Source organism: Dasypus novemcinctus, chromosome 20 (genome assembly GCF_030445035.2).
Source record: "Dasypus novemcinctus isolate mDasNov1 chromosome 20, mDasNov1.1.hap2, whole genome shotgun sequence".
In the NCBI taxonomy this organism is placed as follows: domain Eukaryota; kingdom Metazoa; phylum Chordata; class Mammalia; order Cingulata; family Dasypodidae; genus Dasypus; species Dasypus novemcinctus.
This window is the reverse complement of record NC_080692.1, coordinates 44,981,976-44,998,978: the sequence shown is the minus strand read 5'-3', so window position 1 is coordinate 44,998,978 and position 17,003 is coordinate 44,981,976. Positions and strand designations below refer to the sequence as shown.

The following is a 17,003-nucleotide window of genomic DNA, read 5'->3' as shown; positions in this document are numbered from 1 at the left end:
ATGATGGAGTAGGTTGTGCTGCCATTCCAGAAGTAGAATCAGGATCATAGGTTTTGGGAAGCCTCAAGAACAAGAGATATATGCAGTTAAAGCCAGGTCTCTGCCACTAAGATCTATGACTCAGAGAAACAAAGGTATTGGAAGTGCCTGTGGCAGATTGATTGCACTGGAGTCATTCAATCATGAAGTGTCAACAATTTTTAATCACAGACATAGGTACATATTCAAGATATAGATTTTCCTTGCCTGTCTGCAGTGCCTCTTCTGGCACCACCATTTATGAACTCAAAAACATCTCCTCTATTTCTGTGATATACCACACACTGTTGCCTCCAATGGAAGAAGAAATTTTATGGTCAGAAAAGTTCAGTAATTGGCTAATGTCCATAGGATTTACTGGTGTTTACAAGGTGTCCAGAAAGCTGGAAGCAGCTGGAAGTCAGTGACATATAGACTAATGAATTTACTGGCAGTGGAAAGTCAACCCTCTTCAAGTGTCAAGGTTGAGGTACATCTTCTAAAATGCATGATATGTCTCAAACCAGTGGCCAATACATGGTGATGGTTCCCCAATATGCAGAATGCACAAATATTAGATCAAATGATTCACTTACTGGATTTTGTTTCCTATCCCTACAACATTGGGCTTATTGGTTTGGGAGGTCCTAGTGATCAAGGGAAGAATATGCTACTATGGGAACAGTCATTATTTTGCAAAAGAAGATGAAATTGTCCTCCAGCTTCTTTGGCCTATTCATATGCCAGAACCAATAAAAAGACAAGGGTGTTCATTGTAGTGTGTGTGTGTGTGTGTGTGTTGGGGGGCGGGTGGTTATTGATTCAAATTTTGAAGGGAATATTGAACGGCTACTAAATAATGGAGCAAAGGAGATTAAGACCATATTCACTTGCATGCCTTCTGTCCCTTGTCCAATAGTCCAGATACTGGAAAATGTGGCAACTGAATAAAGAAATGGCCAACATGCCACTCAGATCATGATAAATATTCAGGTCACGATAAATGTTGGCTGGAGTTTTTGACCTAGCCCATTTACCAAAGGATTCTGTGCATCTGACTAGATGACAGGTGATAAGGAGTGCGTGGTATGGGTGGCATAAAAAGCCCCCATTATTATCAGTTTAGCCTAAACCAAACAATCAGGTATTGAAGTGGGGACTGTATCACCTATGTTTATGTTAACTATTTATTTCTCAACCCCCTTTTTCTTCCTACTTAGTGTGAAGAACATTGGTGTAGCTAAAATTTTAAATTTCCTCTGGGAGTGAGACTGAACTTTCTTCTCTTGTGATAATATAGTAACTGATAACGTTTTGTGTTGTGGATGCTAATTATCTTCTGAGAAAATAACAAATATGTAGGCTGAAAGGAAAAAGTGGTTGGCTGTGCTGGACATTTTCCCTTCCATACACTCATACATCCAAGCTTTATTCTTCACCCCAATTTGTGTGTTGGAAAGTTTACCTTTGTGGAATACATCGACAGGTTCTCTTATTTTCTTGCTTCTGGTTTGGATTTGCTCATGAGAGACACAGGGAGATAAGAAGGAGGAAGGAAAACGAGTTTGAAGTGTTTACTCCTTGCCTACCTTCAGCTGACAGCCATGAAAAAGCTGGGGTCCTTAGTCATAAAATCATAAGGATGTGAATTCTGACACCAACTTGAATAAAGTTGGAAGGAAATTCTTCCCTGGTCAAGGCTCCTGATAAGAATGTAGCCCAGCTAACACCTTGATCAAAGCTTTGTGAAATGCTGAGTAAAGGATCCAGCTAAGTTGTATCCAGACCCAACCCATGAAAACTATGAAATAATAAATGTGCTGTTTTATGTCACTAAACTTTTGGTAATTTGTTATGTGTAAATGAAAAGCTATGCAGATTTTGGTATGTGCAAAAGGAGTTCTGCTATAACAAATACCTAAAAATGTTGGAGAGGCTTTATAATCAGGCAGTGGGGGAGAACCCAGAATAATTTTGAGCAGCAGGATAGAGAAAGTCTAAATACTTTAAAAAGACGGTTAGTAGAAATGTGGAATTTAAGGATGGTGAGGGTTCAGAAAGAAATGATGAACATTTTATTAGAACTAGAGTAAAGGGAGTCCTTGTCATGTAGTGGCATGAAGCTTAGTGAAATTATCTCCTAGGTTATGTAGAAAACAGAACTTGTAAGTAACAGACCTGGAGATATATATATATATATATATATACACGCATATATAAATTTCCAAACATAGTATTGAAGATGCCACCTCATTTCTTCTTGCTGCTTGAAAGATAAGTGAAATAAATTGAGGCAAGAACTGTTAAAAAAAGAAAAACAAACAGGATTTGATAATTTTGAAAATTCTCAGCCCTTCCAGATGGCAAAAGAAACCAAAATTAAGAGAAAGACTGACAGAAAAGCAGGCTCTAGAGAAAAGACAAAGATGTGAAGTACAATCTTATGCTCTCCCTCAGAAAGATCAAGAGTATTCAGTGACACAAAGAACATTTTCAAGAAATTAAAATCTATACAGATTTTTCTCAATAAAACCAGTGGGCCTCCAGGAAGCTTAAGGACGTTGCTGTTCCACAGCTATCTCAGGGGAAGGATTATCTTGAAAAAATCTGTAGAGTTATTTTTTGTATAATGGATTGGATTTCAGAGAATTCCATAGAAGGCCCACAAAGTACTTGATAAAAAATTATTTCAATTGAAAAACTGTCAGCCTGAACTGAAAAGGATAGAGAGAATACAAAGTGAAAGGAAGTTTTTGGATCCCCAAAATTCTGTCAGGAAGCAGTTTGAGAAAACAACTCAGTTTTTTTATGAAAAAGGAAAGGTGACTTTGAAGTCATAACCAAAATTCCAGAGAGCAGAACACAGAGCCATGGAAAATTATTCACAGGTATTGAATTCTAATAGTGAAACACCCAGCATTTGCCCAAAGGGGTTTCAGAACTGCTATGGACCAGTGCCTCCTTTGTATCTTCCTGGTTCCCTAGTTTTTAATTAGAATGTCTACAGGTGTTATTCTATGCCTATCTGACCATTGTATTCTGGACAAATGAGGGAAGATAATTTATCTATTTACTTTCTCATGTTACCAAATGGAGAGAAATTATACCCAATATGTCTTTATTCACATCTGGGCCTAATTTATATGTTGATATTTTGGATTTTGAGATTATACTCTTTGGGATATAACTCTGGTATGTTGAATTACATGTTCTGAATCTTAACCCATTCCTGTGGGTGTGAACCCATTGTAAGTAGGACCTTTTGAAGATGTTATTTTTAGTTAAGGTAAGGCCAACTGAATCAGATTGAGTTTTAATCCTATAACTGGAGGGAGGCTTTCTGGAGAAGAGAGAAAGGCACACGGGAGGAGTCAAAGCAAGAAGTCAACAGAACCCAGAAGAGAAGGAGAAGACAACACTGTATCCTTTGCTATGTATAGAAAAGCCAAAGACCCAAGGTTCACCAGGAGCCAACACCAGAACATCACAATCTTCAGGGAGAAAATATTACTTTATTGATGCCTTGATAGTGACACTTCTCCTAACCTCAAAACTGTGAGCCAATATATTTTTGTTGTAAGCCAGACCCATCATAAGGAATTTGTTTCAGCATCTAGGAATCTATGACAGGTACCTTGTGAAGGGGTAAGTGTAAATTGCCCATTGAAGGGACACATTATTGAGGGCCAGAGAGAAGACAGAATATATTCTGTCTGATAGACAGAATATAAGATTGTTGCCATCTCCTTGTTTTTATGCTTTGTATAATGCCCTCTTCTTTAGTATGGGGGGAACCTGTGACCTGCTTCTAACCAATAGAACGTATCAAAAGTGATGGGATATCACTCCCATGATTAGATTACTATATACCACCCTTCCCCTTCCCAATATATATGATCCTGCTGGCCTTAAAGAAGAAAACAGCCATGTTGTGAATTTCCTATTCAAACGAAGTTCACCTTGCAGGGAACTGCAGTTGACCTCTAAGACTTGAGGATGGCTTCTAGCTGGAACCCTCATTAATATAGCCACAAAGAAATGAGTTCTGCCAGCAACCCAAATGAACTTAGAAATGGGTTATTACCCAGTCAAGACTCTTGATAAGAATTCAGCCCAGTTGCCACTTTGATTGCTGGGCACCTGAGTTCAGAAGGCTGGCCTGGACTTCTGACCCATGGAAACTGTGAGATAATCATGCTTGCTTTAAGCTGCTAAATTTTCAATAGTTTGCTCTGTGTACTAGTAAAATATCTTTTAAATAAATGTACAGGTGGCAGTCTTGGTCCAGTGGTTAGGGCGTCCGTCTACCACATGGGAGGTCCACGGTTCAAACCCCGGGTCTCCTTGACCCGTGTGGAGCTGGCCCATGTGCAGTGCTGATGCGTGCAAGGAATGCCCTGTCACGCAAGGGTGTCCCCTGTGTAGGGGAGCCCCATGCGCAAGGAGTGCACCCTGTAAGGAGAGCCGCCCAGTGCAAAAGAAAGTGCAGCCTGCCCAGGAATGGTGCCACACACATGGAGAGCTGACACAAGACGACGCAACAAAAGAAGAGACACAGATTCCCGTCCCGCTGACAACAACAGAGGCAGACAAAGAAGACGCAGTAAATAGACACAGAGAACAGACAATGGGGGTGGGAGGGGGGAGGGGAGAGAAATAAATAAATCTTAAAAAAATAATAAATGTACAGATCTGATGATATACTTATTCATTAAATATTTATGGAGCAAATATTCATATGTCACCTTCTAGGGATACTTTAGTAAACCAAATAAAATTCTAATCCTCATGGATTATAACTAGTTGAAAAAACAGGCAATATATAAACAAACATAAAATAGATTAGGCAAATTTTAGTAGTGCTAAGAACAAAAATTAGATGACATAACTAGAAAATGACCTTGAATTAAAGGTTCGATGCGGACCAGCAGAATATCCCTGTCTACATATAATAACAGGAGTTAAAAATGCTGTTTGACCTAAAGTAAGGGGGAAATGGAAGAGACAAATGAGTTCATATGGCTATGAGTCTCTAAAAAAGAGTCTGGAGGTTGTCAGAAGGATTGCCCTTGTGCACACCTGAGCAGAGTCTCAGAGACAGATAAAGTAGATACAACCCCAGCTATTGGTCCTTTTGAGGGCTAAAGAGACCCACAGGTTCTATGGTCATGGCAGATGGGGTTCACTGCCATGCCAGTTGGCCCTTCTTTGGAGCTGGTGTTTCTGCGTGATGGAGCTGGACTCAGACGGGATCTCTTTTCATAAGCCTTTCATACTACTTTACTGGAATTGTAGTTGGTGCTGGGGCTTAAGATTTATCTAGGGGTTTTGAATCTCTGGACTGACAATATGATAGCCAGGCCCTGACCTCAACAGACTTCAGCTCCTACACTCTGATTTATTGTACTTACCCCACTCAGCTAACATCGAGTTGAAGAATGTCAACCACCATACCATGGAGCCTAGAGTGCCTACAGCTGAAAGCAAGAGGATTGTATCCAGTATCCATGTGGAATCTAAGCCCCCTCTTGACATGAATGTGGAATGGACACAACCAAGCCAAGGTCCACAGGAAGGAGGAATACAGTAAAGATCAGAGTGGACTTAATGATATCCTATTCATGAATTATTGTGGTTAATAATCGAGAAAATGTGGCATTGGTGTGGAAAAAGTGGCCATGGTGGCTGCTGGGTGCGGGGAATGGGAGGAAGAGATGAGATGTGGAGGCATTCTCGGGACTTGGAGTTGTCCTGGGTGGTTCTCCAGGGACAACTGCCGGATGTTGTATGTCTTCCCAGGGCCCACTGGATGGAACGTGGGAGAGTGTGGGCTATGGTGTGGACATAGGGTGCAGCGATACCCGGAGATGTACTCACCAGACGCAATGGATGTGTCATGATGATGGGGGAGAGTGTTACTGTGGGGGGAGTGGTGGGGTGGGGACGGTGGGGGTGAATGGGGACCCCATATTTTTTTAATGTAATATCTTTTAAAAAATGAATAAATTGAGTAGAATTTGGGGAAAAAAACAAAAACAAAAACAAAAATTAAACAATGAGAGTGAAGGTGAAGGGTCAGCTTTTTTAAATGGTGTGTCAGAGCAGATGCCCATGGGAATGATAGGATTGGGAGTGGCCTTGAGGAATAAAGATAGAAAAATAACAATAATACGAAATAGCAGATGAACAAATGTGATGATATTGTATCATGAATGAGAAAATATAACTAACTCAACTATCTGCACTAAAAATCTTTTTTTAAAGATTTATTTCTCCCTCCTTCCTCCATTGTCTGCTCTCTCTGTCCATTCAAATGTGTTCTTCTCCGTCTGTTTATATTCTCATTAGGCAGCTTTGGGAACCGATCCTGGGATCTTCCAGAGTGGGAGAGAGGCGATCATTCTCTTGCACCACCTCAGCTCCCTGGTCTGCTGCGTCTTTTATTGTCTCTCCTCTGTGTCTCTTTTAGTTGCATCATCTTGCTGTGTCAGCTCTTCACATGGGCCATCACTTCTGCACAGGACAGCACTCCTGCATGGGCAGCACTCCGCACAGGCCAGCACTCCGCATAGGCCAGCTTGCCATGTGGGCCCGCTTGTCTTCACCAGAAGGCCCTGGGTATTGAGCCCTGGACCTCCTATATGGTAGGTGAACGGGAGTACAATTGCTTGAGCCACATCTGCTTCTCTGCACTAAAAATCTTAAAGAAGGAAAAAGGAAGAATGGGATCTTTCTGAAAGCCATATCATCTTTATGGTTCCATTAGTTTAAAATAAAGACTATAGACACATTCTCTTTAGATATGCCATTGAAGTACAGTGTAACCTTCCCTATTTTATAAGCTTTTGCCACTAAAGTTGATTTCAGGAACTGATGCAATATTCAGCTACTTAGTTGTAGACAGGGTGATGGAAAACCCACTTTCCTCAAGAATGATCACTTTTCCAGTGAAAAATGATGCCTGAAATTCCATACTAAGAAATTCATCAGTTGACTTGAATTTGGTCTCAAAGCATATAGCTTTGGTATAGGCTAGTCCAAACACATTTGTCTAGAATTCTTGTATTTACACCAAGACTATATGGAGATTATTATAATTCATGATATATCAATCAGTAATCTGTCAAAGCTGTAGGAGCAGCTGGATATGTTTTGGACTATATTGTCTGCCTTGTTTGTTTATAAAAATCATAATTAGCATGAAGGGCTGATTTTGGGCCCCTAAGTATGCTAAGCTCCTTGATATACTAATTCATTTAATTTCACAACAAGGCTGTAAACTAGAGATCCATACTCCCATTTTATAGATAATAAAAGTGAAATTCAGAGAAATTGGGCAGCTTGCCTAAAGTAACACAGACAGTATTGAAACCCAGGTGTTCATCATGAAAATAACTTGGGAAATAAGTGTGATGATTGAATGAGATAATTTGCCTAATATGGAATCAATAATGATACTTTCTTTCCTTATTTTGCATGATTAATGGGTAATTGTTTTTTTTTCTAGAAATAAGTGAGAGCTTAGAGTGTGAAAAAGTCATGAAAAGATTGAAAATCTCAAGGAATGATACTGTTTAAGAGGAAAGAAGAAAAAAATGAGATGTAATAGGATCTGTTCTTCTTATTCTTATTATTCACAACTGGATAGCAACAAAAATATCTTTATACACAAATAAAAGAACAATGAATTATTTATTACCTTTCTACGGATGCTTCTCAATAAGATAGGGATATCCCAATTAAAGAGTAAATGGATTAATTTGTTTAATTCTCAAGATTATCAATTTTATCTCAGGAGATAATTTGTATAAAGTATGCAAAACCACAAGTAATAAAGAATTAAAATATTTTGAAATGGATCTCGTAGTTCTTATTAGCAAGATTTCAAGGATGAATAATGAGGGAAACATGGAATCAGACCTGTTCTCCACATTTAATGTCAACTATTTAAAGCACTTCTATTTGATCCTGTAGTTTATTGCATTTTGTGACAATAAGATTACTTAGAAGGCAAAAAACCTGCTTGACAAGCTTGTAAAAATCATAAGTAAATGCATTTTTTACAGCTAGAAGTTTTGACAGCTGTTGCTGAATCTTGTCTACAATCTTTCTCTTCAGTCTCTAGATGAAAGGATACAAGCTCTGCCCTTTATTATTGAAGGATATAATCTCTATCCATGATTATGATACTTTATAGGTAAAAAAATCACTCTTTCATCTTGGATGAAAGTGTCTAATTCAGTGCCAGGCAAATATCAGGTGATCAATTAATGCTTATTGAATAAGGGAATGAACTGTAAGAAATTCCTGTTAGTAACGTGAGATAGACAAAAATGTGCCTGACTGAGCTCCATTAATTTTGAATCAGGCAAGGTGAAAGAGCAGTTAAACACATCCTGGTTAGGAAGAAGAGAATCATAGCTTCATTCCATTCTTACCCATCTTGCTATACATCTCAGTTAGAAGATGAAATAGCAAGGACTAAGTGGCAAGGGTGACACAGGACAGTTACACTGTGTTTAGCCAAATGTTTTCTATTGCAAATCTCAGCAGTTGTCACTCCTTTCACATTTCAATTTCCCAACTGTAATAAGGCTACAAATGTGCAATCTTCCCATTCGGATGAGGCTGCTGCTATTCACATAATCACAACCCAAGTTATCATGAATTAAGCCATGTGCCATTCAAGAATGTGATGTTCACATTTATGAAAGAATTAATATGTGCAGCTACATTGCCTTTAACAAATTATTATTAGGCAGGGTATGAAATGCATTGGTAAGAAATACTTAACAGATGATACTGTGACAATGTGCTATTAAGCATGTTACTGTAATGTCAATATTATTAAACCTATGTACCCAGCTAATCCATGAATATAAATTACTTTTGTATCAGTCACACTTTATTATTTATTAGGATCAGTGTAATAGCTGTAACTGTTCCACAGAGGCAACCTAAGGGCATGCCTCCATCACAACTGGAGCCTAGAGAACCATTGGATTCAGATCTTATCTAATGGTGACTCCCTTAGGCACTGTTTTTCCAGATCATTTTGTTGAATCAGATGTAACTAAAAGATGTGATTGTTTTCCAGCACAAATCAAGATAGCCACAATAGCTATTGCTAACTGGCACTGTAGCTAAGTGCTTTTCATATATTGTTGTAAACTGTCTCCCAAATTCTGTAAAATATTACCCCAAACAGGAAACAAAGGCTAAGAGAAATTAGAAAATAACCTCCTACAGTGTCCAAGCGGCAGTCAAATGTTTGGGTCCAAACCCAGGTGTCTTTGTTTCCAAGGGAAGATTTTTACTTACAACTGAATTATATGACAATACATTGAAATTTAGAATAATTGAAATTTGAGTCCATGGCCAGCTGATGATACTGTTTTGTGTTTTTTTTCCTATCCCAGATTCTCCCTTTGCAAAATAGAGATAGCATTTTATTAAAAAAAAAAAAAAAATAGTGTGTACACCACAGGAGTAAAATTATTTTAAAAGGTTTCCCACAAAAAAAATCACTGCTATTTCAAAAGTACAACTGGACATTTGGTTTTATTATCCCCATTAGAAAGAGTCCAGTGAAATGCACAAAATTATTCCCTTACTTTTAGTTCTTCTTCCTTGCAGTCTGATGTTTAGATTATGTTGTGAGATGTGAGGATCTTTCTTTCTTTAGTCTGTTGATTTCCCAATTTTACCTTTGCGGACAATTTTTGTTCGCTTTTGGGTATTTTAGTTAATTAGATAAATAGGTGTGTGTGCAAACATAGCACTTCCTTTGGTTCGCATCACTTTCAAAAACGGAGGGAAGGTGAAGTCAGCTGGGCATGCAGACAGGCGTGAGTTAGGGAGAGCGCTCACTGCGAGGAGGGAGAAGGGCCCGGGCCTCGACCAGGGCTTGCCTTCCACGTTCTTCTGGAAACAAGCGAGAGACCTTGCAGCTGAAGCTCTGGCTCTTTTCTCACAAATCTGCAATCTTCTGGAAAACAAACACAGTATCTAGGACTCCTTAGCAGCCACGCACAGCCCAAATACCAACACAGCCCTTTACTATTTGGCTTTGTTTATATGGGTATAAAGAACAACAAGCAAGCTGCAGGTTTCCTGGGAAGGAAGTTAAGTCAGCAGCTGGTCATTTCCATTTCTTTTTCATGGAAATCTGGTAGTTGTGTGCACTATTCCATCCTAAAAATGTAATCTGGGGATGAACTTATGACACATTTCCAGAAATGCTGAATGTTGTTGCCCTGTGTTTTTATTTTTTTGGCTCAGCTCTTTGCTTATTTAAAGGTACAAACTAAGCTATGTGAGAGCACGGAGGATGGATCTTCTTGGACCTGTGCCTGTCAGGGAAAGCTCCATGGAGGTGAGAATTTAAGCTGAATTTTGCATGAGATGAGTGCGTGTTTGCTTAATTTACACAATGGACAGACAGCGCAAGTTACCTCACAGTGGGCTTCTGGAATTGCGCAGAAGGACCACCTGCATTACAACTATTTCATAGCCGTTACTAGAAACCATTGTTTTCAGGTTCACTATTTTCATCCATTCTGATGAAATCCTTATTGCTGGGTTGCCTTAGGTTTTTAAGTTGAAAAAAATCTTGTCAAATGTTAATCTCTCTCTCACGGTTAAAACTTCAATCAGATTTTAAATGATCCCATATTAACCTCAATTAGGCCATCCTCATTGTCAAGATTTTAATATCCTCAATTATCACTTTTAGCAGTGAATAAATATATTGCTAAACCGCAAGGGATGAAATAGTTGGTAGGAATTTAAATTTGTTTTAGATATGTAGAACTTCAAGAACTTAAATCCTATTTTATATTATATAACCTTTAACCCCAAATTACGAAAACTCAGTCTCCTATACATTCATTAAAAAATTTTTCAATATTAATTCATTCAACAAATAGATTGAATAATCTATTTAATATCAGTTATTTCACATAATATGCTAAGTGCTAGGAAAGGGAAAATCATTGAAATCTGCTTTGACTTTAAACTAATGACCTCCTCCAGTTTAGACATGTTCTTTTTTCTTTTACTTAGATTTGATAGCAAATCAAATGTCTGGAAAATAAAACAATATTACTTAGTATCTTACGGGCTTATTAAACTTTTAGAAGATGTGACATGTACAATGTCTACTATATCATAAGAACTTAAAACTTTAAAAAATATTATGACTATTATGATTACTTTTGCTAAATCTCCTTTTGCTATTACTACTTCTACTACTACTATTACTACTGATACTCCTACTAGGAATAGAAAGCAATATTACTATATCTATTGCCTGCTGCTTGACTGTCCTGAATGCTGAATCCAGAAAATGTAAAATCATATGAGACTGTTGACATACAAGAAAATGCAAAAGTAGAGTGCTAACAGCAACAATAACAAGATGTGCTCCAAATTTTGTTATAAGCTTGAGTAACGTCTTAGAATCCCTTGGGTAATTTGGTAAAAAAATTTTCTCACAGGCAAACTAAATAAAGTTTTCATCTCGTATGTGAATTTTTAAAAAGGATTTTTTATTGAAGTATATCATTCATACATGAACATATATAAACAAAATGCATAGTATAAGTTGTGAACTTACAAAATAAACATGCATAACATACCACAGGGGTCTCATACATCACCCCTCCACCAACACCTTGCATTGTTGTGAAACATTTTTACAAACTATGCAAGAGTGTCATCAAAATATTACTACTAACTATAGTCCATGTCTTACATTTGGTGTATTTTTTCCCTACCCTATTATTTTTTTAAAATATATTTTTTATTATAGAGGTTGTGAACTTTCAAAATAATCATGCAAATGTATAGAATTCCCATACAATATCCTTCACCAACATACCACACTGTGGTGAAATATTTGTTACAGATTATGAGATAATATCATCAGACTACTACCACTATCCATGGTCCATAGCTTATGTTTGGCATACTTTCTCCATAAACCCCTTTATAAGCCAAAGGGGTGCTGATGCAAAATATCAGAAATCGGTTGGCTTTTATAAAGGGTATTTATTTGGGGTATAGTTTACAGTTACAACATTCTAAAGAGTCCCTCTCAAGGTTACTTCCTTACCAAACTCTGTTGCCATGTGTTCAAGCAAGATGGCAGGTGGCATCTGCAAGGGTTCAGCCCTCCTCTTCCCTCTTAAGGTTTTGTGGGTCCAGCTTCTTCCGATCTCATCTATAGGCTGGCATAGGGCTCATCTCTCTTCCCAGGGCTCATTTCTTTCCAGGTTTAGCTGCTCTGTTCTCTTTACAAGGTCAGCTGTAAAATACAAGGCAAATGGCTCATTTCTCTTCCTGGGGTGACAGGATCAAAGCTCTCTCCTTTGTCTATGGAGCTCTCTTCCTCTGCATATCTTGTCTGTGGATCTACTTCTTTGTATCTCCTGTGTTTTCCTTGAGTGAGTTTATATAGCCCACCAAGGTGGGGCGGGGTGGGGGAACTCAACACTGCTCGCCCTAATGACAGGATTGAATCAAAGCCCTAATTGTAACATAATCAAGTAAATATAAAACTGTTGAATGAAAGGGTTTCATGCACAGAGGAACAGACCAGTTTACAAACATAATTAACATCACTTTTTGGAATTCATAAATAATATCAAACTGCCACACCCCCAATATCAATACAGTACTTCTTCGGCATGGATTCAAGAATATTGCTGTTAACCACAGACCATAGGTCACACCAATTGTATTTTTCCCATGCTTTTCCACATTCTCCACTCTGCAATAATGACAGACATCTGCTCTAGCTAACAGAAGGACCTTCTTGAATCCGTACCATCAACCACAATTCTCATCCACCTCTGGATTCACTGTTATTCAGCCCATAGATTATTCTCTAGCTTTCTTACAGTTGTCATTTGTATCCCTAGGCTACCGTTTTCACCACAATCCCATTTATAAAGCAGCTGCTACTCATTATGATGTGTTACCATCAACTCTATCCATTTCCACTCTTTTACAGTCAAACTAATTAAAACTTCTACATACATTAAGCATCAGTACTTCTTCACAGCCCTCCTCTTAATAACCTATACTCCAGGTTTTAACACCATTCACTTACTCTTCGTATTTAGTTCATATTAATGAGACCATGAAATATTTGTCCTTTTGTGTCTGGCTTATTTCACTTAGCGTATTGTCTTCAAGATTCATCCATGATAGCATATGTGTCCCGATTTCATTTCTTTTTACTGCAGCATAGTATTCCATCGTATGTATATACCACATTTTGTTTATCCATTCATTGGTTGATGGACACTTGGGTTGGTTCCATCTTTTGGCAATTTTGAACAACACCACTATGAACATAGTTGTACAGATGTCTGCTCCTGTCACAGTTTTTAGTTCTTTGGGATTTATTCCTAGTAGAGGAATTGCTGGATCATATGGCAGTCGTATATTTAGCTTCCTAAGGAACCGCCAAACTGTCTTCCACAGAAGCTGCACCAACAGTGAAGGAGTGATCCTATTTCTCCGTATTCTCTAGAGGACTTGTTTTCTGTTTTTTAAATAAAGGCCATTCTATGTGGTGTGAGATGATATCTCATTGTCATTTTAATTTGCATTTCCCTAATAACTAGTGATATGAGATATTTTTTTCATGTGCTTTTGACCATTTGTATTTCCTCTTTGGAGAAATGTCTGTTTAAATCTTTTGCCTATTTTAAAATTTGCCCATTTTTAAATTGGTTGCACTCTTTATATAGAATGGAAATCAAACCCTTATTTGATATGTGGTTCCAAATATTTTCTCCCATTGAGTGGACTGCCTTTTCACCTTCTTGTCAAAGTCCTTTGGGTCACAAAAGTGTTTAAGGAGGTCTCATTTGTCTATGCTTTCTTTCACTGCTTGTGCTTTCATTGTAAGGTTTAAGAATCCACCATCTACCACCAGGTCTTGAAGATGTTTTCTACATTTTCTTCTAGGAGCTTTATGGTTCTTGCTTTTAATATTTAGGTCTTTGATCCATTTTGAGTTAATTTTTGTATAAGGTGTGAGACAGGGGTCCTTTTTCTTTCTTTTGCCTATGGATATTCAGTTCTTCTAGCACCATTCTTTGAATAGACTGTTCTGTACAAGCTAGGTGGGTTTTCCAGGTTTGTAAAAAATCACTTGACTATAGATGAGAGAGTCTGTTTCTGAATCATCAATTTGGTTTCATTGGTCTATGTGTCCATCTTTATTCCAATGTCATGATGTTTTTCCCACTGTAGCTAGGTAATATCATTTAAAGTCTGGAAGTGAGAGTCCTCCAACTTCACTTTTCATTTTTAAGATGTCTCTGGCTATTTGGGGCCCCTTACCCTTCCAAATAAATCTGATAATAATGTTTTCCATTTGTTTAAAAAATGCTGGTGGAATTTTTATTGGGATTGCATTGAATCTGTATATCAATTTTGGTAGAATTGTTACCTTAATGATATTTAGTCCTCCAATACATGAGCATAGGACATTCTTCCAATTATTTAGCCTTTTTGCTTTCTTTTAACAATGCATTGTTGTTTTCTGAATACAGGTGCTTTACATCCTTGGTTAAGTTTATTCCTAAATAATTAATTCTTTTAGTTGCTAATGTAAATGAATTTCTCCCTGACTTCCTCCTCAGATTGCGCATTACAGTTGTACAGAAACAACACTGATGTTTGCATTTTGATCTTATACCCTGACACTCCACTGAAATAGTTTATTAGTTTCAGCATCTTTGTTGTAGATTTTTTGGGACTTTCTAGATATAGGATCACATCATCTGCAAATAGCGAAAGTTTTACTTCTTCCTTTCCAGTTTGGATGTCTTTTATTTCTTTTTCTTGCCTGATTGCTCTAGCTAGAACCTCTAGCACTATATTGAACAGCAGTGGTGACAGTGGGCATCCTTGTCTTGTTACTGATCTCAATGGGAAAGCTTTTAGTCTTTAATCATTGTTGAGTACAATGCTAGCTGTGGGTTTTTCATATATGGCCTTTTTCATGTTGAGAAAGTTTCCTTCAATTCCTGTCTTTTGTAGTGTTTTTATCAAGAAAGAATGCTGTATTTTGCCAAAAGCATTTTCTGTGTAAATCAGTAAGATCGTGTGATTTTTCTTCTTTGATTTATTAATGTGGTGTATTACACTGATTTTCTTGTGTTGAACTACCCTTGCATGCCTGGTATAAAACCCACTTGATCATGATGAATAAATCTTTTCATGTGTTGTTGGATTCAATTAGCAAGCATTTTATTGAGGGTTTTTACATCTGTATTCATTAGAGAAATGAATTTGTAATTTTTTTTCTTGTAATATCTTTATCTGGTTTTGGTATTAGAGTGATATTGGCTTCAAAGTATGAGTTTGTTCTCATACTTGTTCAATTCTTTGGAAGAGCTTAAGTAAGACTGGTATTAAATCTTCTTTCATTGCTTGGTAGAACTCATCTGTGAAAATGTCTGATCCTGGACTTTTCATTTTGGGGAGTTCTCTGATGATGGTTCCAATCTCTTTACTTGTGACTGATTTGTTGAGTTCTTCTATTTCTTCAAGGGTTAGTGTAGATTGTACGTTCCTAGGATTTTTTCCATTTCATCTACATTTTCTAGTTTTTTGGTATACAGTTATTCATAGTAACCTCTTATGATCTCTTTTATTTCTGTGGCATCAGTAGTAACTTCCCTGTTTTCAGGTTTTACTTCACTTATTTGCATTTTCTGTCTTTTTTCCTTTGTCAGTCTAGCTAAGGGCTTGTTGATTTTGTTAATATTCTTGAAGAACTAACTTTTGGTTTTGTTAAATCTCTCTATTGCATTTTGCTCTCAATTTCATTTATTTCTACTCTGATTTTTGTTATTTCATTCATTCTACTTGCTTTGAGATTAGTTTGCTGTTCTTTTTCTAGTTCCTCCAGCTATGTAGTTAGGTCAGTGATTTTAGCTCTTTCTTCTTTTTTAATGTAAACATTGAGGGCTATAAATTTCCCTCTCAGCACTGCCTTCAACTGCATCCTATAGGTTCTGATGTATAGTGTTCTGGTTTTCACTCTTCTCAAGATATTTATTGATTTCTCTAAAAATTTCTTCTTTGACCCACTGATTATTTAAGAATTTATTGTTTAATCTCCATAAATATGCAAATTTCCCCTTTTTCTGCCTCTTGTTGATTTCCAACTTTATTCCATTATGATCAGAGAAAGTGCTTTGTATCATTTCCATCTTGTTGAATTTATTGAGATCTGCTTGTGATCCAACACATAGTCTATCCTAGAGAAAGATCCATGAGCACTTGAAAAGAATGTATATCTTGCTGTTTTGGGAGTGCAGTGTTCTGTGTATATCTATTAGGTTTAGTCCATTTTCCATAATATTCAAGTTCTCTGTTTCTATATTGATCCTCTGCCCATATGTTCTATCCAATGCGAGAGTAGTATATTGAAATCTCCAACTCATTGTAGAGATATCAGCTTCTCCCTTCAATTCTGCCAGTTTTTGCCTCATGTATCTTGGGGCATCCTGGTTAGGTGCACATGCATTTATGTGTTATTTTGTCTTGGTGAATTGTCCGTTTTATTAATATATAATGTCTGTCCTTATCTCTAATAACAGTTTTGCTTTTAAAGTCTATTTTATCCAATGTAAGTTTAGCTATCCCAGCTTTGTTTTTGATTATTGCATGCATGGAATATCTTTTTCCTACCTTTCACTTTCAGTCTATTGGTATCCTTGCTCTATATGCAGACAGCACATAGATGGCTTATATATTCTTATCTATTATGTGAGTCTGTGTCTTTTGATTAGGGAGTTTAATCCATTCACATTCAATGTTTTTACATAAAGGCAGTTCTTATTTCACCCATTTTGAACTTTTGGTTTTATCTGTCATGTTTTATTTTCAACACTCTTTTGAAACTTTTAGTTACTTTAACTGATAACCTTCACTTCTAGGCTCTCTTCCAAGCCTCT

At 37.2% G+C, this 17,003-nt stretch overlaps 1 long non-coding RNA gene across 2 annotated transcripts in view; it reads left to right on the top strand.

Annotated features, from left to right (window-relative positions):
- LOC131274808 (uncharacterized) overlaps positions 1-17,003 on the top strand; it is a 38,307-nt gene that overhangs the window by 3,672 nt on the left and 17,632 nt on the right. The window contains exons 2-4 of one of the 2 annotated variants that reach the window (XR_011646680.1): positions 5,439-5,604; positions 6,488-6,662; positions 10,318-10,393. This is a non-coding gene — a long non-coding RNA (uncharacterized lncRNA). The remainder of the gene's footprint in view (positions 1-5,438; positions 5,605-6,487; positions 6,663-10,317; positions 10,394-17,003) is intronic. The other variant, XR_009182106.2, reaches the window with a different exon arrangement.